At 33.1% G+C, this 27,694-nt stretch overlaps 1 protein-coding gene across 23 annotated transcripts in view; it reads left to right on the forward strand.

The window, feature by feature from the left end:
- Positions 1 to 27,694, forward strand: part of Ikzf2 (IKAROS family zinc finger 2) — a 155,261-nt gene that overhangs the window by 29,188 nt on the left and 98,379 nt on the right. The window lies entirely within an intron of this gene.

Consider the following 27,694-nt stretch of genomic DNA (forward strand, 5'->3'; position numbering starts at 1 on the left):
CCTTCCGAGTCATTCTGTTTGGGATATTTTTATAAAATTATGTGTGATTTTTCCCCACGACATTTTATGTGACTCTTCTGTCTCCCCACTTCTCTCTCGGTTGTATCCCTTCAGCCTGTTGACACGAAGTAGACACATGTTCCTCTTTCAGCCAAGGAGCTTGTGCATCTGTTGACACTTCAGAAATAATCAGTTTAGATTTCAACAGCTGATTAGTGCTCTGTTCTAACCAAACTGAGAAGGAACTCTTAAGAATGTTAACAGATACTATTCTATTTAGTTTTCTGAGCAAAAATGTAATAATGACCAGTCAGTTCTGCAGTTATAACAGGTCCTTGATAAATTTATGCTTTTCTTTATTTTCTTGTTTACATCATAGAAACGGTCAAAATATGTCATGACCTGTATCCTACAAGTCATATTCCATGAGTATCACAGATATTTCATTAGGATCCTTTCACTTACAGCGATCCTATGAAAGTTAGAAAGAACATTGGTAAAATTCCAGGAATATCCTATATGATCTCCTTAACAGTTTCAGGGACTCCAGCTTTCACATTGAATTACTACTGAATGTAAGAAATAAAGGTAGTGGTATCGGTGTGGCACCCAAGTACTGATTGGCCTAAGATAAGAAGCCATATCCCTGTGACCTGGAGCTGGGAGGAAAGAAGAGCTGTTTCCAGTATACTTGCGCGAGCAGTTACCTGGTTGACCTTATATTTCTCCACGGTCTGTAGAGACAGATGAGAAGTTCCATCAGACACAGTAATAAAATTGATAGAATAGGAATATACTCAGAAAACATAAGACTGACATCTAGGATTCCATAGGATAATTAATATGCATCTCAATTAGCAAGCATTTTTAAAATATTTTATAAAAAATAACTGTGTAGGATAGAGGAAAAAACTCATTTTAAAGAGAAGGAAATTAGCAGAGTGATATAAGTTTTAAAAATTAAATATCAGTTGAAAATTTTAGATGTCAGTTTGAAACATTCAGGGAAATGCAGCAGTTTCCAAATTATAGCCATATAATTAAAGCACAAGATACAGTGATTTCTTAGGAAGAATTGTAGGTCGTCTGCCTTCCAGTTAGATTCATAGAATTAATCATTTTCTTTCTGTAATCTTGTCACCCTTTTCTATAATAAAATCTGTTTGCCATTCCCTATCCTGAAAACCTTAATGACTCCCTTTACTATGAAATGAAGTGTAATAAGCTCTTTAGTATTTTATACCCCGTCCTTTATTAAACAACCCAATCTTTTTGTCTTCATCTTCTGAAATTCTCTTACACTGTGCTTCCAGCCACAGACACTTGCTATGTCTTGAACATCACATGTTCTTTCATATTGCTGTACTGTTGCATAAACCTTTCCCTTTTTCTTGAATTTCTGCTTCTTTTTCTCAGCCTGACAAACTCCTAGTCCTTCTTAAAGAGCAGATGTTACCGTTTATTTGAAACCTTACTCATTCCCCATATTCCTGTAGCACTGAGTCTATGCATAGCTCTATTATGTAGTATTTACTAAATTGTATTGTTACTGTTTTATGTCTTTGTGTCCCATATCATACTTCAAGATCCTGTGGGGCAGAGACTACTTCTTGGTCATCTTTATATCTGCAGTCTTCTTGCTCATGCATCTAGCATAGAGTATGAACAAATGACTAAGTGAGAGGGAGTGAATTTTCCTGCAGTGAATGAGATGGAAGTAGGACTGCCCTTCAGGAGAGAGAACTGGAGGTGGTTTCTTCAGCTGGGGGGTGGGGAGGAGAGCCAGGATCATATAACACATAGTCCACCTTCACCAGTAAATCCTGTCTCCAGATAGCTGCCATCTCACTAAGTGAAACTTCCTTTGCTGTGTACTTTCCTCTAATTGCGTAGTACTTACTATCATTTTTTCCTTAAGGATTGCTAGTGCAGGTGACTTCTCACCTGATTTCACCTGTCTTATCAGAATAGGATGCATAAGGATCCATACAAGATGATGACTTCCAAATACAGATCTGTAGAAATAGCCTTTTACTCAGTGTTCACATCTAACCAGGCCCTGTTTCATCCTTGTTCTTTTAATCTGGAATGAACTAAAATGGATACATCTGTGTCTGTGCCTCGGAGTAGGGTAGAGTGTTAATATGCAGAATTCCTGTGAACTTCCTTATATGTGTCACCTGTAACAGAATAATAACAGTGTTACACCCTTTATTCTTTGTTCTTCTCATATTTCTTCTCTCCCATACTTTCCTCTATTGTATTTGTGGTGGCTCATGGCTTTCGACTTCAAATGAAACCTCTTCATCTAAATTTAGGGAAATTTGTTTCGGCTTAGGCATTCTTCCTTGGTCCTTCTGACCTATTTCATTAAAAAAAAAAAAAAAAAGAACAAGGTTGTGGTGGGCTGAATACTTAGAAAGCAGGAAGGAGCGTGCCACCATTGCTTTAGCAAAGGTTATGTAGATAGAGCTGGGTTTAGAGAAATATATGAATGTCCCTTTTACTGTTCTTTCTTGCCTAGCACTCTCCTTTACAAACCCACTTCCTTTGCGGTACTTATTTGTTGCTTCACTGTCCTACTCAGTCCTGCCTCCCTGTCAGGATTGCACAATGCTGAAAGGTTTCTTTACAATCGTGCTTCAAACCAAAACTTGTCTACATGCACTAGGAACCCTTTTCTCAGCTTTCCATCTTGTCGTGGAACAATTCAAGTAAACCAATCCAAGCTGAGGTTTTTAGAGAATGACATAGTTTGATTGATAATGACTGTCTTACAGTAGAGTGTGTGCTTCAGTAGAGGTGTCTCTAGAAATCTGTCTCAGGTCTTAGTAAAGAGAATCTCCAAGAATGGGAATTTTTCTCACCAGGTTACCCTGAAGGACTTGAAAGAGAAATTTATGGCAGTGGATGAGAACAATAACATTAAAGTAACTGTCTTCACAGCCTAACGGTAGTACTAGACCTGAGTTGAAGCCTTTTCTTCCTCCATGAATTTAGAATATCACCACTAAAGGCTAACTTGTATTAGGATATAATATTAGAATCTGAAGGGGTGATCCTCCTGCTTCAACCTCCCAACTGCTGGGATTACAGGGGTGTGCCACCACGCTCAACCTAGTGCTTTTTACTTTTATTTTACTTTAATATAAGGATCTTCTAGTTATATGTACTTGAGAATCTCAGCTGGGAGACTTCCTCCATCCATCTTCAGTTGTGTATAATGTTGAAGAGATGTGCTCATTTAATACTTGCCACCATTGTTAACTCTGCCTTGGAAAAAATTCAGCTATTTTGATAAAATCCCCACAAAACTATAGCTTCTAAATATTCTTAAAGATGAAAATGTTACACATATAAACAGTATGTATTTTGTGAAAGTATATTTTGTAAACTTTTCTGTGTTAGTATCCAATGTATTTGTTCTAGGCAGCAGGGATATGGTTGGTTAGATGACACAGAGTACAAAGTCCTTAAAGTAACTGAGATTGTCTTTTAAGTTTGTTTATAAGCCCCTTTTCTTTTCCTTTTTTTTTTTTTTGGTACAGGCAGTCAAACTCAGGACCTTGCATTTGGGAGGCAGGTGCAGTTCCACTGAGCTAAATCCCAGGCCCCCCTTTTCTATTTTATTAGGCATGAATTTTTTCCAGACTTTAGTAGTGGTATGTGAACCTATGTGTTATAGGACTGTGCTGTGACATCACTGTGTTACCAAAAGTTTTTTTGGAGGAAACTGAATTCCTATATTCATATTGAACTTTCCAGCTCCCAGAACTGTGAAAAATAAATTTCTTTTTTAGATTACCTGGTCTCAGTTACTTTGTTTCAGTAACATAAAATGGACTAAGACAATACTTGCCGATAGAGAAAAATACCTCAATTTCCCTGTATGATAATTTTAAAAAATAAAATGACAATTAATTCTTCTCTCTCTCCCCCCCCCAAGACAGGGTCTCTTCTCTATGTATTTCAGGCTGGCCTTAATTATGTAGCCCAGGCTGGCCTCAAATTCTCGGTAATCCTCCTGCCTCAGTCTCCTGAGTGTTGGGACTACAGGCATGCGCTACTATGCCTGGCTAATTTCTCATTTGAAACAATGTAAAAGTGGTTATTAAATTCCAGAAATAAACCAATCAGGAGACTTAGTGTGATAGTTATCTAATTGGTATTTTTAATAGCATTATGCACGGTAACAGCACTTATAAAGATGCTTATTTGAAATCACAAATACAGACTTGAGAAATACATTTTTCCCCATTCATAATCAGAAGTGGAAAACAGAACTGTAGCAGTTAGAATTGTGGTGATAAATGCAGTTACAGTGACTGTAGTGGTAGATGTAGGGTCTCAAAATCTGAATTGAAAGAGGATAGATGGTTGGAGAGAGTAGGGGGGTGATGGGGCGGGGAAAGGTTGATTAAGAAGTACTAAGTTACAGTTAGGATCAAGAAGTTCCGGTGGATAGTAGGGTGACTAGAGATGACAGAAATGCATTGTACCTTTCAGTAAGCTAGAAGAAAGTATTTTGAAAGTTTTCACCATAAAGAAATGATACATGTGTCAGGATATAGTCATGTTTAACCGATATATATTACACATGTATTGAAAAATCGTCACCCCTCTAACATGTACAGTTTTTGTTTTGTGTATCAGTTAAACGCTTTAATGATAAAAAAAAAAAACCAAGAGTCTAGACAGAAAGCAATTGTTACAAACCCTAGACATTAGCAGGACAGAGGTCATGACTACTGTGCATTTGTGTTAGTTTCCTTTCCATTGCTATAATAAAATTCCTGAGGCAGTGGCACTGGTATCAGCTCAGCTCTTCATCCCTTGACTGCATCTCATAGTGGACCTTTAACTGCCTCTCATGGAGAATGATTTCATGATGGGAATACTCATGAGAGGGAGAAATCAAAGGAGAGATCGTATAGTGAGATGGGAAACTGCAGAAACCAGGAGGGGCCAGGCTTGCTCTTTTAAAGCAACCCTCTCATGAGAACTAAGCAGGGTCCTATGAGGACAACTTTAATTCCTTCTGAAGACAGCACCCCCCAGTGATTTAATTCCTTGCCATTAGGCCCTAGGTATTAAAGGTTCCACTGCCTTCCACATTGCCACACTGGGGACCCGCGTTCCACGCATGAACACTTGGAGGTAAATACCCCTAAACTATGGCAACAATCATAAGCTCCTTGATGGGCCCAGCATTTTCTTCCCTATAGTGAGTTCCCCACAATTAGTGACTAAAAGCTCGGACTTAGGTTCTATGTTCAAATCCTGGCTCCACTTAAGCAGCTAGCTCTATGACCTTAGATAAGTTGCTTAACCTCTCTATGCTTTATATTCCTCAGCTCTATAAAGAATTTGAAAAAAACACCTCTCTCATAAAGCTATTGGGAAGATCAAAGGAAAGTAAGCATTTAAAGCTGTTAGCAGAGTAGGGGACACTCCAGAGTGTCACTTAGTAAGTGTTGTAGTAAATGTCAGAGGCAACTGTTCAGTAGCTGTTGAGTGCACGGCAGCATCTCTTAGGGCTCACTGTGTTGGGAGAGGGTGTTGAATGGCAGTTGCTTGTGTTATTTATTGGGGACAGCAGCTTCTGTGAAGTTAATTTCTTTCATATTACAACACTAAAGACCCAGATGGCTAAAATCTTTGTATTTATTTCTTCTTGTATATATATTCCTTCAATTCTGTGCCTTTTTCCTTTGGAATTTTACCATAAATGCTATTGAATAAAAATTATTAGGTATATCTGTTCAGTGAGGGTCTTACGCTATGGATTAATTTTCCTGGATTGTGATTATTAGAGGTGAAAGTTACGATTTGTTAAAATATAGTATATATATAAATTATATATAGTATATATAAATATAGTATAAATTTTGTTATAAACATTTTAAATAGAATGAGTGCAGAGTAATTAAGGGGACATGAAAAGATTTTTTAAAACATCAGAAGTAAGACACCTAAAATCTATAGTTAAAGTCAGTTACTATTGAAAATGATAATAGCAGAAATTCTCACATGGCATTTTAACTGTTGGCATTGCTCTAGATGTTTGACATACAATTCATTAAACTACTCAGTATATATAAGTTTAAGTTATTTTGTATTCTATGCAAACATAGGAATGGGAATGCATAATAGAAATTGTTCATGATATGACTAATTTTCCCTTAATATTAGACATCCTAAACACTGTTTTCTGTTACTAATCACATAAATAACATGATTTTAGCAGCTACAGAGATTTTCTGTTTTGTAATAACTAACTCACTGGTATATCACACTTGTACTTCTGTAATGAAGGGAGAGTTTAGTACTTAAGATGTTAATAATATGATTTTGTTTCTCTACAAATAGTGCTATTAACTAGAAAGTCAGTGAAGTATAACTATTATTCCTTCATGTTAAATGAGATTCAGGTGGTTCATTGGTATTTCTAAGAGATTCACCCTCTTTTGTATATAGTATAAAAAAGTTCTGATTTACACAGCTATGTTTTGTCTCATAAACATACAAAAATGTGATAGTAAGAAAGCAGTTTCCTTGCTAATATGTTTTACATTAAAATAAGATTTTAAGTATTTATTAAGCCATGTAAATAATTTGACTTTTTTGAGTTTACTGACATTTTGATAATGTAGTATTTCTATTGTCTTTGATTTTCACAAGAAAAACTTGTTCTAATACCAGTTATGACTGTTCCATGACAGTAAATGGGACTAATTGGTTGAGATCCACATGATTTGAGTCATACAGTGCCTTCACTTATTCCTTTAACTTATTTTTAAGTCAGGAGATTGGAGTGATGGATTAGTTTCAGGGTGTGAACTCCAGTCTCTGATTATAATTTGGGAGATATGTGGATCTGAAATTGATGGGCAGGCTGCCTGGTTAGCCAGGCAAGCTTCCATTATCTCAAGAACCTGAGCTGATCAGTCTGCTATCATTTTGAGAGACCTCCCTGTGAAAACAGGTATTTTCTCAGGGTGGCAGAGAAATAAAAGGAAATAGCCAATGTGAGATTTAATTCTTTTATTGTTTCAAGCTTATAGAATTTTGTCTAAGATTAGACTCTATATTTAGGAGCGGACTAGGAGTCTTCATTTTTCTTTCCCGTCATCATTTGCCTTCCTTCTACCACAGTTTAGAACCATTTTATATCTAAGGCATTAAAGTTTTAAAAATTATTTTCTTAGGTCAGTAAATAGTGTTGGCTTAGAGTTTAGTAAACTTACTGAATAGTCAAAGAATGAAACTAGGTTAAGACCTGTGTAGCAACGTGAAATACTGCTGATCATAATGTACATGTTTGTTCAACTTTTTCATAGCTGTCATTCCCCAATATTACCTAACTTACCTGTAATTTTGCCTTTTTGAGGGTAGATGTAAAACTGCTCTTTTCAAACTTTTAAGGGTTAACATGCCTTTGCTTTAATGCTAGAAAACTTAGTTTATGCTTTTGTTTCTTAAGAGGTTTATGTATCGATCGTACCAAATTAGATGCTTTGGAGGATCATATCTTTATACTTTTTAGGGGACTTTGGAAGATCTATTAATTATCTTGAATTTCACATTCTTTGTATTCACATTATTTTGGGAAGGCATTTGGTTCACAGAGTGTCTCTCATAGATCATATGGTCAATTAATGTGATTATTGTTAATTACATTTCCAGGTTCATCTGTCAGAAAATAAATGGGTAAAAACAAGGAATAAAAAAACCAGCCTGCTATTTCTTAATATTTTGTTTAATTTTCTTGTATATTTTTGGTAACAATTTCCATCTATCAAAGACTACCAGTGTACATGCCAAAATTCAAAAAGACCAAAACCCTTCACCCTACAAAAACGTACCTACACACACACCTACCTTTTTACTTTACAGGAAGATTAAATTTAGATTTTTTGAGGCGGGGCAGGTTGTTTACAAGAAACACTATTGTTATCATTTGTAAATCTGAGCACTGAAAATACATGGAAAACTTTTACTTGGCTGTTATTTGAACCTAAAATTTAGAGTTGAATTATCACTGTAGGAGAAATTCAAGAGAACACTTAAGGGTAGAGAACAAGAATCAGGCGGATATATTAGGCCAGACTGATTGTTAAGGTATATTAGGATGAGGATGGTGTTCCAGTTGTGGTAGAAGTTAGGCACTCTGTCAGCTTGTTGCCACTTGCTGTCCTTGGATGAGTATAAAAATATCCATTTACCTTTATTTCTGTCAAACTTGTCTCCTCCTTGCTGATTACATGCTAACATCAAGAATATAATATAATCCCAAAACAAAACAGACCTCTCTCTCCACTTGTACCCCTACTACAAATAGGGGACAAATATGCCAAATATCAATAAGTGTAATTAGAAAAAAGAGAATAAAAAACTTCTCATTTCTAAATTAATTTGATTTTCAAAACATTGCTCTTCATGTTTTAGAGAAATAGGCATTTGCAGTGTTTAAGGTTTTCTTTTTTATTTTCTTTTTAAAATTTTAGTTTATTTGTACACATGAGTAGTACATAATGTTTACAGACCTTGTGGGAGGTTGGTACATGTATGTAACTCATCTTAATTCCTTTTTTTAGCCCCTTTCCTTGTATCTGAAATTAATGCAGTATATTTACCAGAGATGACCTGTATATCAATACCATTTAATATATACATTAAATATATATTAATTAGATCTATATAGTTGATAAATCTGAGCAAGTTGCTATTACAGTGAAATTATATCTAATAAAATTTTATTCTGTATTAGCTGTAAAGTTTAATTTATAATAGTAGTTTCTTAAGATATTTAGAGGTTTCATGAAGACCTTAAAAGGAAGTAAATATAATTGTATAAAGGAGGAAAAGGGAGACTTAATGTTTATATAACCCAGCCATAATTGTTGGTTATCTGCAAAGAGTTTGGGAAGAAAAGTATAGTTCAGATCTAGATTTAAAAACAGTCATTTAGATCACATTGGCATGCTTATAATTAGTTTTATTAGATGATTTTTCCCCCTTGGGTTTACATTTTGAGAATACTTTTTCTCTTAGCAACTTAAAATCAAGGGAAATGTTTGATCAAACTAGTTAAATATATTTTTAAACATGTATTAATTCATTTAATCACCATAAAAATATATAAATTAAGAGAATAGTATTGCCTTCATTTTATAGATGAAAAACTCAGGTACATTAAGAGATACTCAGTCATTAAGAGATAAAGATGTGATTCAACCCCAGGTTATCATCAGACTCCAGTATCCTTGTTCTTAGTTAATATGACAGTATTTCCCCAAATTCCAAGTTATCATAGGTTACAAAATTAATCTAGTGGATAGCAACCAGCACTTTAATAAAAATGATATGGAATAGAAAATATGAAATATCATTGTGTGTAGTAATGTATAAGTATTGTTTTATGATACCATTTTTCAAAAACATGAGTAAATATTAGACACACAGACATGTATGCATATATTGAAATAAAAAGCATGTTTTTTATTGTTGTCTGGGTTAAAACAAGTTTCAAGCCACTGAATGATACTATTTACCCTTCCAGTGCCTTGAAAATGGTAAGTGTTCAGTAAATATCAAGTTGAGGTAATGTATTTTTAAATGAAAAACAAAACCGAAGAACCTCATACACAGTCTTAGGTTTAAAAACTTCTTCTGAGGATGTAATTTTCCTGTGGAGTAAAAATCAAAATGTTAATTCCATAGTACCTAAGTACTAGAGCTATAACAACCAAACATAATTTATACCCACTCTCCAACCTGAATTGATGACTGTTTCTAAATCTTTCTGATTGATAGCTTTTTATTGCTTAAAGGCCTGGCTTCTTTGCTTTAATATTATCAAATAACACAGTCTAAAAATAAGTAGTATTTTTAAAAATAAAATAAAATTGACAATATACATTTCCTTAAAGTAGTATTACAATAGCTGCAGGTAAGGTTTATTTCAGCAATGTGAAGATAATTCAATCGTAGGAAATCTGCCAATATTTATTATATTAAACTAAAGATAACAATCATATGCTTGTTTCTATAGACATTGAAAAGACATATGACAAAAATTAATCATTCTTTATACTCAGTAAACAGAATTAAGGTAGACTTTTTCAGTCTAAAGACCATTTTGATTTAGGGAAAAACATACAAGTATACTCACTAATGTCAGAAACAAGATAGATTTTGTTCACTCTCGTCACTCTTCACTGTTTTTAGTTTTTGGCGGTACTGAGGATTGAATCCCAGGCTTTTTCCCTAGGCTGTATGATCAACCTTTAAAAAAATGTTTTTTATTTTGAGACAAAGTCTCAATAAATCACCAAGTTGTACAGATTGGGCTTGAATGTGTAGTCTTCCACCATATCTGGATCCCATTCTTTAATTTTGTTAATACAGTTAAATAGAAGAATAAAAATAGGGATATAAAAATTTGAAAAGCAGAGGTAAAAAGCAGTCTCTATAAAGATGATAGGACTTTGTACCCATAAACTTGAGAAAATCAGTTGAAAGCCAAATAATTCATAAACAATGAAATAACTCATAAAGAAATTAAAATTTAAAGCCCATATTTCATTTAATTATATAATATTCATATTAAAGAGTATGGAAAAGAGTTCCTAAGAATAAGAAGACATACTTTATTATTGAGTGCAATCCACTCCATATCTGATACCAAACTTCAGGGTAAGCTCTGAATTGGAACAAAGAGGTACATGAAAAAACTGCAATTTGTTTTGTGAGTAAAGAGCTAATCTCCCCAATACAGAAGAGCTCCTAATAATTTATAGTAAGAGTAACTAATAAAAATTTGGTCAAATGTGCTATCACACAATTTTTTTAAAAATGCACTTGGCTCTTAATGCATGTGAAGTTACTCAGCTTCACTCAGCATTGGAAAAATATAAAATTACACTTCCACAGAACTTTTAATCCATTTCATTAGCAAAATACCAGAGATTTTATGGTATCTCTGTTAGTAAGGCTGCAAGGAGACATTGACTTTCATGTACTGTTGATGTGAGTGTAAATTATTGTAAATCTAAATTGGAACGCATTCATGAAAGCTTTCATTATTCCTGTTTTTTGAAGCATCTTTGATACTATACTTTATATACTATCGTAAAGTATATTTGTAAAATGTTTACTGTAAAAATTTATTCATTGCAGCCTTGTTTTTAAGGTCAAAAGATGGGAAATACTTTGCAGACAGTGTTCATCAATAAGAGAATGGGTAAATAAATTAGATACTCCTATAATAGAATGATGCCAGTGTATACAAAATGAGAGATCTTACAAATATGGAAAGATTTCCAAAATATATTGCTAAGTAAAAAATAAAAACAAAGAGGAAGGGGTAGAATAAATTACATTTGTGCAAAAAAAGGAAACATTTGTTGGTAATTATTATAAAATATCTGAAAGGATACACAAGAAAGTAATGAAGTGATTACTTGCTCAGGGTGTGTTGGTTGAGGGAGAAGAGCTGAGTAGACAGGACTGGGTTGGAAACAAAACTTTCTTAGATATCTTTAAATCTTTTTGATTTTTGAGGCTTGTGAATATATACTGATTTGACAACAACTGGATAAAAAAGAAGAGAAACTAAAGATAACCAATAAGCTACACTCTGTTAATTTGTTGAGAATATAATAATTCTAGTGAGTAGAACAAGTCAAAGTAGGCCCTCAATCCCTTGCCAGTGGATCTTTAAGAAAGCTAGCATAGTCCATTGTTTTACTTTCTCCACACCAAACTCAGATGGAGGCTCTTTTCATTCAAGCCATTTATTGACAGGATTTGGGGGTTGCATTTAATAATTTTAATTGCATTTTATTCTTGTTTTCATATGCTTTAATGCCATTAAACCATTGCTATCTGTATATTAGTGGCAGTTTTAAAATACTAGTTGTACAAAATTCAAGACGTGTTCATTTTAGAAATTACTGGATATCTTTTATAACATGGAACTTTGGAAACTATAATATTTTACCTTTTTTCTGTTTGTCTACTTGGAAAATAATATCAGATTGCTGTACCTGTAACTTGGTGGTAATAGTGGTTGTCTTAGAGTTTTTTTAATTAAAGTAATAATACAAGTGAATAATTATAAATATATGGTACACAAATATAAATGAGAACATTAAATATCTGCTCATATATGAGATTCAAGGACCACATCATAAGATTTGGTAAGAATCATTTACTAGTGTATGAATTATTTAACCTTTCAAAAAATGGGTTTCTTAATTTATAAACAAAAAGGAATACTAATATTTTACACAGTTGTGATCAAAATCAAAGTGAATGTGTTTAAAATGCTTATCATTTTATGTTGGATATAATAGAATCTGAATACAGGCACTTATTATTCTGGTACTTGTGTTATAATCATGACATCCACCTAAAATTCCTAGATTTGATAGTAACAATATGTGCAGTTTTTCACTACCTACTCAATTTATTTGAATAAAATAAAGGGGGTATTATAAAACTTTCACTGCTATAATTTTATGTCTGCTTGCATTTTTCACTTACTGAGAACTTGATAAACTCATGTTAAAATTCCTTAAAATAATTTCCCCAGAGTATTGGATATGGAGAATTAACCATTACTTCAAAATACCTTAAGTAATTTGTTTTAAAAATGGCATCTCTATTGGATACATTGCAATGCAGCTGTTAGAGACCACATACTCTAAAGAAAATGATGGCATAGAAATTTTCAAAATACATACATTTAAAAGGTTGCACAAGTTTATGTAATGGATCTCAAATTTGTAAATAGAAACTTACCATAGATAAATGTATATATCTTTTTTCATGAAGAAAGGTGTGAAGAATATATACTGTTACATTTTAACACAGATCAGTTTTGGGTCGTATAGTTCCTTGGGATTTTGTTATGTATAGTCTTCGTTAGATCCAAAGTTATTTTTTTACCATGAACTTGTATTGTTTATGTATCAGGAAACAAATGAGCATGTACTGTGAGAACAGATTTCAAGATGAGTACAATCTAGATATATATATACTCTTCTTTAAAGAAAAACAGTTCAAAGCTGTATTAACTTAGTGGGATCTTGTTCCAGAAGAGTAGAAGTTGGCACCTGGAAGCACTCTTGGAACGTTTTCCTATTGAGGAGGGGTTTATTTTGGTAAAGTAACACTACCACTATAGCCCAATGGCTCCTGCAGTGCAATCAGATCTCAGGTCACCTCAGTTCAGTAGCTCAGCACGTAGCTCAACTCTCTGAAATTGTGGGGCATGCGAAGAAGGGTTTTTAGAAGCTGATCCCTATTTCTTTTCATGTAAATAAATCTGCTTCTCATGACCATCAGGCATTAGGGATGGCAGAAGTAGCACGTTAAGCTAATGTAAGCAAGTTATTTTATACTATGTAAGTGCAGAAGAAATTAAAACAAGTTGTTCTGCTGTACTTCTCCATAAGAATTACCTGCTTTCTAATGAACAATTTACATCTTATATTGTCCTTTTAATTCCATTTCTTAGCAGTTGGTGCTATGATATCAAACAGAGCACACATTTTGAATACTTTGAGGAATCTTACTAAATACTGAAAAGATAATGCCTTGTAGGTTGCTTTGTAGTAATTTAAGTAAATGTTTCCCAATTCACCCTCTCCTACTGATAATTCAGTACAGTGTCCCTTTTTTGTTACTCTTTCCCTAATTTTACATTATATTTCTGTTGTTTACATTTCATTTAATTATTTTTTGAGATATTTCATAATCCCCTTTATTTTATTTATTTTTAAATTTTATTTTATCTTTATGTTTTGGTACCGGGGATCGAACTCAGGACCTTGTGCTTGCGAGGCAGGTGGGGTCCCCTTTATTTTAGATGTATGAAAATTAGGACTTAGAAAAGTTAATGAATTGTCCAAGACTGCATAAGGTTTACATAGATAAACCTTAAGCCTTTTGACTTCCAATTCAGCCTGCATTGAATTCTACCACCTTTCAGTGTTTTTGATAATTCTCTGAAATGTTATCCAGAAAGCTTTTGGATTTTTGTGATATCTTCTAAGAAGTTTAAACATGTATGTATGTTTTTGAAGGCAAATTATCTAGATTATTACTAAAAAAAACCTAATACATGAACTATAGATGTATAGTTTTAGCAGTCACTAAACTTGAACCATCATTTATATACCTTACCTATTAACATGTTCATGATGGGGTCATAATTTGTATGTCTTACTGCCAAGTGGCTCTGAGCCACCTGTGGTACATGCATGACTGTCCCATCGGTGGCATGAGACAGTCTCTTCAGGTGGCTTGTTACACCCGATGGGACAGTCATGCATGTACCACACTAGTGGTTCAAGCTGGCAGGAATATGTTAAGTTCCATTAATGTTTTCACTGCAGATGAACAAGTCTGCTTTTTCCATAGTAAGAGAAACAAACATTTAGAGATAATTCTACAATTAGAATTTTGGTATTGTATTAGAAAGTGGAAAAATGTATGTGTTCAAAGATGGCTCCTTTCAAAAACTAAAACTGTGAACCCATGACCTGAAAATTGTCTCACTTTCAGCATAAATGTGACAAGAAAAAATAATTCTTTGTTTTTCTCACTAAGGCTGAGCATTCTCATGGGAAATACATTGGAAAGTCTCTTCTGAGAACTGTGACTGGATTTTCTTTTATTAACAATTCAGATGCTCTAGAATGGCCCTCTTTCAGTGTGGGTCTGAGCTATGGAACCCACAATGTGGTATGTGAATGAGGCCAGGCTAATAAACAATAGATGTGAAAAATGGGCACATCCTTTTTACCTGATTCCTTTATGTAATATAGTTAATTTCTAAATTTATTATTTTCTCCATTATAATTAACAGTATGATATATTTGTTCTTTACTACGAAATGGCTTCCTTGGCGGGTAAAAGAATGAGAAAATGTCAATGAAAATTACATTAATTTTTTGGTCTTTTTGCTCTGATTTGGAGAGGCAGTTTTTAGTTCTTATGTCCAAGTATTACATATTGACCACATATTTGCCTTACCTAATACGTTCATCATAGTACTAAATATGACCAACAGAAAGTGAGACTTGAGATACTTTAATTTTACATTTTGTAAGTGCCAAAAGATCTCAGATCATTTGCTATCCAAAATGGAAAATTTACTAAAAACAAATACTTTTTCCTTAAAAATAATTAGAGCATATTTTCATTTAAAAAGCAAGTCTCCTAAATTAAACAGATAAATAGTTTGTTCCTCTTTTCATATTTTTTATCATAGAAGAAATTAACATATAGGATTAATTTTTCATGTATTTAAATACTAATTATTTGGTTCATTATTTTAGTCATTATGGTAGGACCTTTTAAAAAAGATAAGTAGCCAATTACGAAGTTTAACTACTTAAATTTAAAGATAGCTTAGATAAATTTTGTATTTTAAAAGGAAAAAATCTCTTAATGCTTGTTACTGTCTTTCTACTTATAAAAATGTATTGAATGAAAAGTTTTCAAACAGATTGTACATTTATTTTTTACCCCAGAGATCTTATTGTTACCTAAAGTAGGCAAAAAATTAAAACAGTATAGAAGTTGTTTGGAATTTAAATCACATTGCAGATATTACAGTGAAACAACCAAGGGTTTTCAGAAAGGGCTGGCTTGGTTAAGGAATGAATAAAAGTTTAGCTTTCTCAAAAAGAGTGTTTGATGCCAACCTAGAGAGAGTTTTGTTTTGTTCAGCTTCTAAAACTCTTTTTCCTCAAACTTCTGGTTTCCAGTTTTTGACAGAAAGTAGAAAAGAATCTTTGTGCCTGTCTTTTAATTTTGGCCACAGTTTTATAAGTTTTGTAGTTTTTGTTAGAAAAAATAAATATACATGCACACAGGTTCTATGGTACTTTAAATGTTTAATCAAGTTTTGGGAATGTATGAGTGTGTCAGAAGTGATACAGTGTATTGTATATAGACAAAAGTAGGAAAGAATCAGTTCAGTTCAGGAATTACAGTATCATTCCTTCATTGTGTGCATGTGTGATATGTTTTTCCCTCGCTCTAGTGGCATTCTTCCCTCCCTTCGAAACCTCTTGTGTATTTTCACTCATAATGATGTCAGATTAGGTTCCTTGGGGAACAGTTGGAAAGGAAAACATCGGAGGAGAAGAGGATTGGATCTTGGGGGAAGGACTGGGAGGAAAGGCAGTCTGGGGAATTGGTTTCTATGGGTAGCTTATGGGAGAGAGCTTTGCAGTACAAGAGAAGTCAAATCTGGGAGGTTCAAGAGAATAAAAAGTAAGGAATTGCATATTTCAGGGAATGACTGGAATTATAAAAGCAGCCAGAGCAATGAAGGAGATCTTTTAGATGCTTCTTAAAGGAAGCGAGTGAAGCAAAGCAGTGAGTTCCTTTGAGAAGATTCCAACATAGGAGCAGAGTGTCCATTTCCCAACTACCTTTGTTGTTGACTCCATTCAGCTCCTTGTACATGAAAGGATCTAGATAGGTGTAGTCACAAGTTTAAATCTAGTTATGTATGTGAATGTGGTTCTGATTTCCTCTTTTTTTTTGCAGACTTATCTGAATATGGGAATGGCTGAAGGCTTTATTGCTATCTGTGTTGCATGCTATGTGGAACTTTTAAGGCGTGACCTTATCAATGTTGGCATCTAAATGCAAAGGAAAATGCAGGGCAAGCTTGTTCTAGTTGGGATTCCTGTCACCAGACCATAGCAATTCTGAACAAAGGATGTGTTACCTGAATTCATTGGGTACAAGCAGAGTCCCTGCCTCTATGCTTGCCCTATCAGTGTTTAAAATACTGTAGTGCTCAAAGCCTGTTACTTGGGAGGCTGAAGCAGGGGGATCTCAAGTTGGAAAATAACCTAGGTAATGTAGTGAGACCCCATCTGAAAAACAGAGAAAGAAAATAAAATAGTGCCCTGTAATATGAGTTCTGTCTATATGGAAGACACCTCCTTCTCATTATCTTCCTTTCTTTTTTTCATCTTTTATGAATATTTTTGTGGGAAGACTTTCATTTCAATAGTAAAAAATGTGGAAAAACAACATTATAAGGTTGGGGTGAAAGTATTACAAGATTGGAAAAATGAAGCTCTTTTTCTTCACTTAGTAATTTGATACTTCTGGCTGAAGACCAAGGAAACATAGGAGAATTAGGATGGTACAGACAAGACTAGCCCCAAGTTTGTTAAAAACACTTGTTAGGTAGCCTAAGAAGGTTAACAGGTTCTTTTTTAGTGATGGGTTTCTGAGAGTTTCAGTATCTCCTAGGCATAGAATAATTAACTCTTTTTTCCCTCTTTCATTTTATTTGTTTTGAGAATAAAATCTGAGGTGTATGATCATTAAAGGAAAAAACACCAATTTTATCCAGAAAATATACACTTTTGAATACTAAAAATCTCCCAAATATGCCATTTATATAACATAAGTAGCTTCACTCTTAGTACAACTCAAAATAAACTCTTATTAGAAAATTCAAAATAATTTTAATGATTCCTTATAAATCTGATCACCCTTATTTCCATTTCAGTGCTTTTGTGCGTGCTGGTTTTGGTTGCTGTTGTAGAGCAGCAGAGGAGTGCTGTGGAAGCACTCCTTAATGTTTTTCTATTCTCTCTGATATAGCTGAGACTATTACAGGAAGAGTGGAATATTTATTTGATTGTTAATTCAATCAACAGGATGTATATTTTCTGTATATTTTATATAATTGTGATCACTTTGCTTTGAAGATTTTGTTTAGTTTAATTCGAAAAAGATTATATGTAGTTGTATTAAAACTTATTTTGCTGTATGCTGTGGATTTTAATGCATTTTTATATTTCTGACAATGAGTTACTGAAATCTTCTGAGGTTGATATATTACTTCTTTTAAGAATTTTATATTGCTTTTACACTGGGAACAAAGAGGAATGTGACACTACCCTCCAGAGCTGTCTTGGTAAGTTGTGCTCTGGTTTATTTTTGTTTGTACTTCCCTTAATAGACAATTGCTGGTTGTACTATGCATTTTAATGCATTATTGCAAATTCAGTCCATACTTTTTTTACTCCTTCTGCTTTTCTCATTATTTTTGCTTCAAAAGCATACCTTTGCTCCACCTGGATAAAAGTTGGGCAAACAGATACCTTGACAACTGCCAACAGCACCACACCTTGGCTTTCCTGGGTACAGAAAACAGTCAGTATTTCTGGGAATATATATCTGCACCATATAAAAGATGCCACTCACAAATTTTAATTAAAAACAGTATGACTAAACAATTATGACTGCAATTTTTAAAATGTGTTGTATGTACTGCTTTCCTGGTTTTACCTAAAAAAGTGAAAAACAAATCTACACTGCAAATTCAGGTCTGCATGTTACAAATTGCTTCCTCTTGGCTTACATAGTGACATTGTGTAGTGCTGATTTTGAATACTAGTAACCTGTCATGGATCAGTTATATGAAATGGCAGACTTATTTGTTAAGGGAGGGATGACATTATTTCCTGTCCTTTAGACAGAACTAAAGTGAGAATAAAGTGGTAAGAAAGCATGTTCTTTTGCACTTTAAGTGTGAATGTATTACATTTGTGCTACTGGTTTGATTCCCACAGTTACTATCATTAGCATCTTGGACCAAGAATGGAACAAGCTGTACTGTATTTCATGTATGATGGAATCCAGAGACTGATTAAAAATACTTTGAAAAAAAGCTGGATTATTCATTTGATAGCTGATTATGGCCTTACACCATTGGGGACTTTAAAAGTTATTTTCATTGTGGTCATTAAACATTTTTAATCATTGCTTTTACCAGTTACACATAAATTGAATTTAGAACATAAGATAGGGTTTCTGGCAGTTGAAGCAATCTGTTTTTGCAATCTCAAAATTAACAGTAAGTAGTATCAGTTTCTAGAAAACCCTCAATATAAAATAAATTTGTATATCCTGATTCCTTTTCCTGGAGCAGATTGGATTTGAGTCATCTATTCCATTTAAACGCTGATGTCTTTTCTGAAGTATCTTAGTAAAAATGATTTTAGTTCATCATCTGAAAGGAAAACAAAATTTCCAAGTTGTAGAGTACTGCTGATTTGGAGTCCACCTTTTACCTTTCTAATCCTAATCACTATATAGTATTTTTTTATTCATTAAGTATATTGGCATATTTTAGGTATACAATGATTTTAAATAACAAATAACTACATTTTCATAGTTTCTGATATTTTTTTAAGGCAGGCTTAAAGGTATGAAATTACTGATAAGCAATCATTAGAGATAGAAGAATATATCTTTGTTTAGTTGTATTTTTCTCTTAAAGACAAAGGAATATAGGTTTCTGTATTATCATCAAAGTCCTCTTTTGTGAATGTCTTTAGGAGGTGTGATCAAAAATGCGGTGAATGCTGCTGTTGCATGCCATCCAGTGGCAAGGCAGGCTCGTAAGAACATTATACTGTGTCCTCATGTCCCTTATCCAATGGATCTGGCACTGTGAGATTTCTGGCTCTTGCCCAAAGTCAAAATGACTATGAAAGGTAAAAGTTTTGAATTGATTCAGGCCATTGAGGCAGCCACAACAGTGTAACTAAAGACATTCACACAAGAGGATTTCCAGAACTGCTTCAGAAAATGACAAGAATGATGGGATAAGTGTGTTTGAATGGAGGGGGACTATTTTGAAGAGGATTAATGGCAACATGTCTTTTACTATAATAAAATTATGTTCAAAATTTAAACATTCATCATAATTTTCAATCTCACCTCATACAAATTTATATATATATATATATATGGGCCCTAATATGCTTTATTTGTGCAGGTAGGATCTGTATTGTTAATTTGCGCTAATGACAAAACTAATGAGTTTATTTTGAAAATGTGACAAGAGAAAATACCTGGTAAGTATTTTATGTTCCATAAGAAGCACTTTACATTTATATACATTACTGATTTCATTGGCTTTATCCTATTGAAAATTGTCTAACTCTATGCAGTTTCCCCCTTCCCATTTCTAATACTACCTAGAGTTGCAACAGGTTCTGTTAAAGTTGTCAAGTATCCCTAAGTTTATTGTAATTATATTAATGTGTAGAACTTCATTTAATAATTTTAATGTAAATAAGTGAGGCTGTTTTTATTGGTTTGTTTTTGTTTTGTTTTGTTTTTAGTGACTATTACTATATGGAAGTTTTTCTGTGAAATTCTGTATTGAGTATTAAGTTACAATACAGTTGCTTTGTTAAATAGCCTTTTAAGACAGGGTATTAAATATGTGGTTTTCTTAAAGAGTCCACCGTGGAATATTGGCTGTTATGTGATTTTTTTATTGATATCTTGTTTGAACTGAGATCTGTGTAATTGAAAGCTTACTAGTATTTTTAGTTTGTTATAGAAGTTAGTATCCATCGTTTCTAAAATTGAGTATTCTTTACAAGATACCATAGACTAGAAAATGTTCCAGTCTGCCTTGAAAAATAGATGAATACATGCTTAAAACTTTTATAAGGGCCAGGGATTTAGCTCAGTGGTTCCGCCGCCTGCCTCACAAGCACAAGGTCCCAAGTTCAATCCCCAGTACCACAAAAAAAAAAAAAAACTTTTATAAAATTTGATGTATTAATAAACATTGGAAGTTTATAGTTGGTATTTGTCAAATTTCACTTACTGTTTTATACAAAGGTATTTGTGGTGAATTGGAAATTTTTTTTTAAAAACGGTCTTTCCCCAAAGATCATTTCAGGAGTGCTGCTTTTAAGACATAAGAATCATCTTTGTGCTTGTATCAATTAGCTTACGTGCTATATATTAAAATATAAACCCATCCTAAGCCAATTTTTGTTACTGACTTGTATAGATAACAATATCATTTTATAAAGATAACTGAAGTGTAAATGACTTTTTATTGAATCTAAAACAATGGAACTTTTATTCATATGCCTAAAAATAAGTATCATTTATTAAGAGCATACAGTGTGCAATGGGGGTTTTCTTTGTTTGTTCTTTAATCTCAGTTAATCCTATAAAAGTACAATGGAGTAGACTGTATTAGCCTCATATTGAAGATGTGGAACTGAGGTCAGAGAGATTAAAAAAACATGCTGATGCTCATTCTGCTAACTAGAAAAGCTGATATTATTAGCATACTCTTTTGTTTATAATATAGTCAAGCTTTCTGTACTTGACATTTTTTTTCTTTTCAAAGAGGAAGTAATAACACATACTAGGTGAAGAATGTTGTTTTGTGTTTATAGGTAAAGCTTTTTTTAATTAAAAAAAAATTTAACTATTAATATATAATGTTGTAATTTAAATATCCTGCATGAATTAGAAGACATTTTTAGGCTATTTAACATAGGTATGTAGGTTGAGTTACATTAGTATAAGTAGGCTAAATTTGTTAATTGATCACTCAGTAGTAACAAATCTTACTATTTTACAGATTTACCTCAAAAGTTCCAAATGATCATTGGATTTTGCATCAAGATAAATACCACACTATCATTATCACATACATGAAATACTATGCCACCAATGACTGCCACTATATTAATTACTTTACACAGGAAGCCTTCCGTGCTTACAAGATTATTATAAAAATGAATTATTATTCAAGGAATAACAAAAAATAATGGCATTATCTTACCCACACTCATACCAATAATAGCTTTCCTGAACTTGTACTTTTATATACGATTAGTCTATTCAACGTCTCTAATGTTATTTCCTTCCACAAACAATAAAAAGATAAAATGATACTACCAAAGTACAAAAAAATACATCTTCTTTACCCTTATTCATTTCTTTATCATCTTTATCAGTACCACTAGCTCCATTTAATCTCTTTTAATTTTCTCATTTAATTTTCTCAGAAGGTAAGACAGAGTTTCTAAATAAGGTATAAATATTATTATAGATCTTTTCATTTCAGAATAATTTTTTGCTGGCTAAAAGAAATACCTACCCATTAAAAATAATTTATTAGAGATAAAACAGAGTACCCATACTTCCACTGTTCAAAGGTAATTGCTGTTTGCCAAACTTTGCAACATATATATGTAGATTTTCACCAAAATGGGATAAAAGATGCCTACAAATCTATAATGTTCTATGTTTCTAATTCATAACTTTCTAGTACATATAGCTCTATAGTCTTAATATGATGGCCACACATTAATAATCCTTACCAATATCATGTGCTTACTGTGAATCAGGCTCTGAGTAACTTCTCTCCATTTGTTATCTGCATTTTCTCATTATAGTGTGGAAGGTAATTATCCTTAACATTGTTTTTGGGTGAGAGACAGGTTCAAACAGAAAAATACCCACAATAATTTAACTATTAAGTGATAAAGCCAAAATATAAAGATAGGCAGTTTGATTTGAGTCCTCCTTTTTTTTTCTTTTTGGTACCAGAGATCGAACTCAGGACCTTGCGTTTACAAGGCAGGCAGCGGTACCACTGAGAAAAATCCCTTGCTGAGTCCTCCTTAACTACTATTCTCTGTATACCATTCCAGTGACTATCAGTTGTATATTTTTTAAACAGTTTTCTTCTGATAATGCATTTAGGTGATTTCTAGCTAGATTTACCACTATAAATACTTTTGCTTGTAACATCTTAGTATCCCAAATTACTTCCTCATAATAAATTTTGGTATAGTAGAAATGCTTCATTAAAGAATTTTGAAGATTTTGATTAACATTTCCAAATTGTCCTTCAGAATGTTTGTACCAATTTTTAGTCTCTCTGTGAATATGTATGAGAAAACCTCTTTTCCCAAACTCATACTAATCATATTTGTATTCTTTTTCATCAAAATATAATATCTTAGAAATTTTGTCATTTTAAAGTCTTCTGTGGTGGTTTGTAATTTTATAAAAACTTATCTTTGAAATAGAGAACAATTGGTTAGTTTGTTTCTTTTTTAGGTTGGTTGTATAAAGAAACCAATTGGGTGCCTAGTGTCAGCCCTGTGTGACCATATGCAATTTTATTTAATTCTTTGATAGTCATTCTATGATATGTAACATCTCTATTTTCTAGAAGGGAAAATGGGAGAATTCAGAGATGAAATAACTTGTTCTAGCTAGATGGCTACACTAGGACCTAAACATCTCACGGAATTCTGTATTTCACATGGGATTGTATATTTTTGCATGTTTCTTTAACTGAAAAGGATGGAAGTTGGGTACTAGATGTTACGTGATGGTGCTTTCAAAGCAGATGAGATGTAATCTATGAGTTGGCATCCCCTACCGTTTTTGTGGACTTAGATGTTCAGTTTTCAAGAAGATGATATAATATTTGCATCTGATAGTAATACTTAAGATTTCTTTCAACTTCTTCAGTTACCTTTGCAGATGGAAGGGAGGGAGGGAGAGAAAGAAGAAAGAAGAAAGCAGAGAAAATGGACAGCAGGCAGATAGGCTGACTTTCTTCCAAATAAATTAGCATTTCAAATATTCATCAGTATATCGGTAAACTCAGTTGGTTTACTAGATAATTCCCTTTTGTCAAATTGTATAACTTAGGTAATATTTGACCGAAATTATGTGTTGTCTTTCTTCATTTTGGTCAATTCAGCTGCTGATCATATCTTTCTGCCTGGTTACCTTTTGGCAGTATTTAAGGATTGAGCATAAAAGCTGTCAAGGACAGTGAGGTAACTGGCTGCTTGATTCTTTGCTGCCCTTGGAAGGCACTGGATAATGGAGAGACAAGTGCTCGCATGTGTTAGATTTTGTTAGTTGGATCTAGCTCCAGCAAATAGACGACCAAGGTCACGTCAGCACCTTGGAAGGCTGGGAAGCTGGAACTAGAGGAGCTGAGCCAATCCCCAGACAAACAGGTTTTCACCAAGACAAGAGTAAGAGAGTGCTTTACTTAGGAAGCTCTCTGCCCATCACCCAAGGCAGTGATTCTATTCATCCTTGTCTTCCTTCTGTCCATTTTTATATGGAGTGGATTAGTTATGAAGATTTCGTTTCTCTTTATACATGGCAAAGATAAATGATAATTTTTAATATCATACTTTGAGGGGTTTTTTTCCCTTCAGAATAAGAAAGGAAATGTTAGTTCTGAAATTAAGGTAGCTTCATGGAAGGCCCATGTGTGGTACTAGTTAGTGGGACCATTTGTTGACTGTCAGCACTTTGAATAAGGTTAAATGCAAATTATATGTGGTTAGCTGCCTTAAAATGTGTTTAATTTTTCTAGCTTATGTAATATCAGTCATTCAAACTTTTTTGATATTAGAGTGATATTTTCTTATTTTTACATCTTAAAAATGGAGACTTGGCTACTTGTATCAACTTCTGTAAATTTGTACGAGAACTTATTCTTTCTTAGTATACAGATTGTCATCCGTGGTTGCATGTTAGAATTATCTGGGGATGTTTAAAAAAATACTGATGCTTCAGCCCTATCCTGTACCAAATTAACAGAATACTTTGGGAGGGGGGGCTTGAGTATCTATAATGATTTTATAATTTCTCCAGATAACTGATGCATATTGGTGGATATAGAATGATGCAGAGGTCTTAACGTCTGTGATTTTCTCAGGTTTATTAGTACATGTTAACTATTTTTGTTGGCACAAACTGGACATGAGGAAAAAACAGTTCAGAAAAAAAGATTTCCTAATATGCAGGTTACACAGTAATAACCTAACCATGCAGAGTTACATTTTTACTTCACTTGGTAATTATGGCAGAGATGGAATTTTACTTAAATCTTTTGGTTATGATTATTCACTAATAAAATACTTTAAAATATTGTATCATAGTCCCCATTATCCAGGGAGATATATGTTCTGAGACCCGCAGTAGATACCTGAAATATGGGTAGTTCTGACCCCTACATTTAGAGTTTTTTCCTGTATTTAAATATCTGAGTTTAATTTATAAATTAGATACAGCTATATGAATGTCTTCTTTCTCTGAAACACATTAGATATTCACCTTTGTTACTTACAGGAAGTACTTTACTGTTTGTTATATCTCAGTTGCTCTTGTGCTTTGGGGATTATTAGGTAAAATAAAGGTAACTTGAACAAAAATAGTTGACCTGCTGACCAAGATGGTTGATTGACTACTGGGCAGGTAATATATGAAGTGTGGATACAGTGGACGAAGGGATGATTCATATCCTGTGTGAGATAGGCATATGATTTCATCATGTTACTCAGAACAGTATGCGATTTAAAACTTATGAGTTGTTCTGGAATTTAATATTTTCAGACTATGGTTGACTGACTACAGGTAACTGAAATCATGGAAAGCAAAGTGTCAGATTGGGGGGCTACTATATGTCAATTTACATTATAAATCTGATTATTTGCAATTCCTGCCTATTTTTAGAACCATCATAGTGAACTTGAACATCTAGAATGATTCCTCAGTTGTGCTAATTTGCACAAGTTAATTTGTACATGATTTTATCAATTTTTAAATATAAAGACAATCATTTAGTCTTTCAATGACTAATTATAAATTAGCATTTTTAATGACCATTTTAATCTCAGGATTTAATATCTTTCATAACAAACTCATTTGTATTGCTTTAAAATAAGAAAAAAAGAAATCTTTATCTCTAATTGTGACCAATGAAATAAATATTAAAAATAAAATGTTTCACCTATGATATTTTAAAAATTACAACTACTGAGATTATTTTGAATCAGTATTATTTTACTGGGTTTTATTGATAGCTTCGTTGGTTGCATTCATGCTTTCACATAGTAGTGATAGAAGTATAAATCGGTGCCTCATTTAGAAATTTTATATAACAAAACCTGTATAGTGTGCATACTGTTTGACCTAATAATGCCTCTTTTAAGACTCTAATCTTAGGGGCCGGGGATTTAGCTCAGTGGGTCTGCTGCTTACCTCCCAATCGTAAGGTCCCGAGTTTGATCCCCGGTAACCCCCCCCAAAAAAGACTCTAATCTTAGGAAGCTAATCAGAAATGTACAGACATTTATGCATAAATATGGTCACTGAAACATTATTAATAGAAATTATTTTTGGAAACAATGCATTAAGTAAATCATGGTTATTCCATAAAGTGAAGTATTATATAGTGTTAAAAATTATGATGATGAAGAGTTTCTTTGATATGGGAAATGCTTTAGGTTACTATAGAGTAGTAAATAGTAATGTAGTAGCTATAATATATACATGTATGTCGATAATTTATTAATATAGTCAGCCTCAACATTCTTCATAAAGAAACAACAGAGAGATATGTTAAAATGTTGGAAGTAGAAGTATTTTGAAGTTCTGGTTTATATATCTCTGTACATAACAATTTTATATAATGAGAAAAAGAAAACAAACTTTTAAAACCTTATACAGTATATAATTAGCACCTTTATTTTGGAGAACCAGGCTTGATTTACTATTCTTACACATCTTTGGCATTCTGAGACATTTTCTGAGTCAGTCTTTTGTGTCCATCCTCTGGCTTTAAATTTCTGTCATGTGAAATTCATAACATGTTTGGAGTGTTCATTTGATCAAGCACCATACCTTTGATGAATAGATGCTGGTGTTTTATGATTATAGTAATACTTTTTCCATTACCTCTTTTACCCTCTTCTGAGCATACTTTTTCATAGGCTGTGAAGTACTTACAGGTCACTGTAACCAGAGGTTGGTTACTTATAAATATCAACTAATATTAATATATTCCATGTGGGGTTATTTTGCTGTAAGTCAAAATATTTAAATTTTGTTTCATTTATCTAAAATTGTATCTTAGGTAAATGGAAACAACAACCTTAGATGAGGTAGAAATATTAATTTGGAAATTTTCTTCTGCTGAAATATGTGCAACAGTTTATTTATTTAGATCTAATGACATAGCAAATGTGTACCTCTTAGGGCTAGGGATTTAGCTCAGTGATTCCACCGCCTGCCTCACAAGTGCAAGGTCCTCAGTTTGATCTCCGGTACCAAAAAATAAAAAAAAAGTATACTGTTAGTATAAACTGATATGTCAGCTCGCTCTTCAGCCTTTCATTTACATGTTTTTGTACCACAAGAAACTTCAGTAAAACTAGATAAAAAGTTGATTTTTCTTAAAAATATTGTTTAAAATTAAAATGTTTATGTATACCATTGAATAATTAGAGTTAATCTATAATTAAAATGTGTGAATGGTTTTAAATGTCTGAACTATGTTTAAACCATTTTGTCTAGATACATCTTACCTACTTATTATTTATGATGAGGATAGAACCTAGGGCCTTCACACTGTGGTACATCCCCAGACCCTGCCCTCCCCCCATTTTTGAGACAGCATCTTACTAAGTCACTAAATTGCCCAGTTTGGGCTCAAGGTTGCTGTCTTCCCACTTCAGCATCCCAGAGTGCTGGGATTAGAAATGTGTGCTGCCATATCTGGTTTGCATCTTTATTTTTATACACCTTCTTCCTGAAGATTATTCAAGTTTTTTGTATTTTTTCCAGCTTATGAGATTTGACTCTGCATGTAGTCTCCCACCAGCTTATTTCATACTGTCTTTTGAGTGGTTCTAATTTAATTTAATTTTTAAAATTACCCAAATGTGTCTACTATGCATCCAGATTAAGGGTCTCTCTTTAAAATTAATCTTGGTGGTAGCAGTGTTATTTTGTTACTCACTGCAGTATTCCATAGTAGCCTAATTTTCAACTT

Source organism: Heterocephalus glaber, unplaced genomic scaffold (genome assembly GCF_053883595.1).
Source record: "Heterocephalus glaber isolate CG9 unplaced genomic scaffold, H.glaber_assembly_v1.0 deba00000621, whole genome shotgun sequence".
Classification (NCBI taxonomy): Eukaryota; Metazoa; Chordata; class Mammalia; order Rodentia; family Bathyergidae; genus Heterocephalus; species Heterocephalus glaber.